Genomic DNA, 3,084 nt, shown 5'->3' with positions numbered 1-3,084 from the left:
CAAAGGTGCGAGTGCCACTAGGAGACACCAAAGCCAAAGATTAGTGTCGCCTACAATGGTAGGCGACCGTAATCTTTGACTTAGGTGTTTTTATTCCCACTTTGTCTTAGAAGTACATGTGTCAGACAAGATGATAAACAGCATGCCTCGTCGTCTTTTGCCGTTAGGTCATCGCTGGCACAAAATGCAGTATCTGCCAGGTCAGCGACGCTGATTCACACAGCATCACCGCATACGAAATTTTCTCATAGTATTCCAAGTTTCCTTTCGTCTTGTCTACATATTATCTAATATTGTCTGTTCACAGTCTGTTTTATTGCTACGCATACAGTTTTTACTTTTTGGCTTACTTTCTGTTGTAACCATTTATAAACCGTGTCCCTTTTCATTGCCGAGTCCTTCGCCAATCCCCCCTAGGGTGTCAATTACGCAAACACAGCACCCCTGAGTCAATGACTCTGCTAAGCAGCACCACTGCAATATAGCCCTTAACATTACTTAGCAATCCTAGTCATGCAACCTAGCAAATGTTTACCGGAGCAATGTTCAAGTTTGTTTTCCGCTTCTTCATTCCCAGTAGTTGTGTTCTAACCAATAGCTACACTTCTGTGATACACCACCACCACTTTGCGTTGCCCAATTTCAAAAGGCGTTGTAATTTTACGTTTCTCTGTTGCAAAAATGGTTTCAACGTGTCTTATTTGAAGTAGCTTAAGATAACAAGAAATGAATCAGCCAATTCAGCGGCTTATGAGATTTACTCAACGCTTTTTAGGTCGTGTCCGCAGTGGTAGTATCGATGCTCACCTCCGAGCTCCAGCATACCGTAAAAGCATGCACTTCGTATCATCATCAGCAGCAGCCTATATTTATGTCCACTGCAGGACGAAGGCCTCTCTGTGCAATCTCCAATTACCCTTGTCTTGCGCTAGTTGATTCCAACTTGCGCCTGCAAATTTAGTGCGCTTAAAAAAAACAGGACTTATCGATAAAATATAGGATGTGTGACCTGATGTGTACCCTTTAATTTATTCTTCTCTTCTTTTCTAATCTTTTCTGCCCTTACCCCATCCTCCTGTGCAGAGTAGCCAACCGGACACATAATCTGGTTAACCTCTCTGCCTTTCACCTCTTCTTTTCCTCCTCTTCATTCTCATAACTTCATCAGCCCACCTAGTTTTCTGCCATCCTCGACTGCGCTTCCCTTCTCTAGGTATCCATTCTGTAACTCTAATGGTCCAGCTGTTATCTATCCTACGTATAACATGGCCGGCCCAGCTCCATTTTTGTTACTGTTAGGTACTGTTTGTTCCCGCATTATTTTTAGAGCACGCAGAACTCGGCCCTTATCTCTGACATGTGGACTGCTCCTGTGTATTAATTATCTCACCTATAGATCACCTCATTCGGACACAATCATTCATTTACAACGCAACAAAATATTATTAAGCGTCATAGTCTGCGTGGACTGCATTCATAAATTTTAAGGTTAGAAGGTATTTAATTATTCTTAGATTAATTTAAACACGTACCATGTGAGTGCAGTAAATACAATTAGCGTACATTTCTGTTACATTTGTGCTATTTCTTTCATACGTCTTTCACGGATAAAAAATCTCTTTAAGTAAAAAAGAAGATTAACAAAAACAACACAGAAGCAAACTGCTAGAAGAAAAACAAAAGATGGCCAAGCTACTATTATAAAAGGTGGCGAGCTACGACCATGTTTTTTTTTCTATCTTGGAAAATATTGCAGCCTATTTATGCATAAACATAGGCACAGGTGCAAGACGAAAAAAACCGTTCTGCCTTCGGCATGCGCTCTGCCAAAGAAAAGTTAACTTTCCATACCTTCTAAAGTATATCTTTACAATCTCCTGAAGGAGGGGTAAAACAAAATGCTTCGCAAAAAATATTTCTGCTTTTCGGAGTTAACACAGGGAACTTGGTCTGTTCGTATTATCTTCTGACGAGACCTCCGTTCTTTTTCTATCAGGAGAAATGCACCCTTGAAGTTTGGTCACTCGTTCACATTTCGAAAACTGTCATCGGAACTCTAGGAATCTCATATTTCAGCAGCTTCTTTCGTGCACTCACTGAATTGTTCCCAGTTTTTCTGGCTCTCTCTTTGTAAAGAATTATAGACTAAAGAATGCATCATACGAATCATCTTTCTCGCCTTTATTCAAAGGGGACTTGTTCTTTTTCAGCTCTGCTCGAATATTTTTCATTCTTTCGTCATTAAAAAAAATATGCAATATGCCTGCTGTTTTTAGGCATATTTTTTAGGCATATGAGTGAGTGAAAAATAATGCCTCAAAAGTTCAGCACTTGCTAGCGGGGAAGGTTCGCTATAAGTGTGCCTAGTATTGCGCTGCAGAATGACGGGAATGACATTACTTTTTTATTCGAGAGCAAAGTAAAGTTGAGCAATCTACAAGTCAGAACAAGAACGGAAGAAAGGTTTATGAAGTAGATTTTTGTTCTACTATAAGGACCCCGATCACCGCTAAAATAAAATAATAAAGATTAACAAAAAATAGAAGTGCAAATAGCGGGAAACATTTTAGACAAATGCTGGTTGCGAAACTTTTTTGTTCTTAGCAAGACGCAGCCTGTTGACGTAGCATGCTGTAAAATTTTGGCTTTATCTTGGCGTGTGGTGTGCACAATGAAAAAAAAAAAAAAAACTCGCAGACAGAATGAATTTTTCTGCTTATATTTATTATTTCAATCTAAATTACCTGAATTCAGCTGCAGTATTCTGTGTCAGCATGTACTGTTTGAAGGCGCGACTAAAACAGCGGGGAAAAAGGCGTTCGACACGCTGACGCAACCTTCCACGTAATACGGCAAACGCGAAAGCTTGTGCGACTTCTGAAAGGATGGATACCGGACAACCAAAGAAACCTTTCTGCTATAAAGAAAAAAATAGGTCACTTAAAACGGTCTCTTTTTGTGTGTGTCTGGGACCATCGTTCTTATTGTAAAATCTCTTGTTTTCGTATATTACTAACCAGCCCGCCAGCTCACGGCGTTACTTCGCAGCATCGAAGAAGTTGTGCGACATTTTGACCCCTGCTT

Source organism: Dermacentor silvarum, chromosome 6 (assembly GCF_013339745.2).
Source record: "Dermacentor silvarum isolate Dsil-2018 chromosome 6, BIME_Dsil_1.4, whole genome shotgun sequence".
Taxonomy (NCBI): domain Eukaryota; kingdom Metazoa; phylum Arthropoda; class Arachnida; order Ixodida; family Ixodidae; genus Dermacentor; species Dermacentor silvarum.
This window is presented reverse-complemented; position numbering follows the sequence as displayed.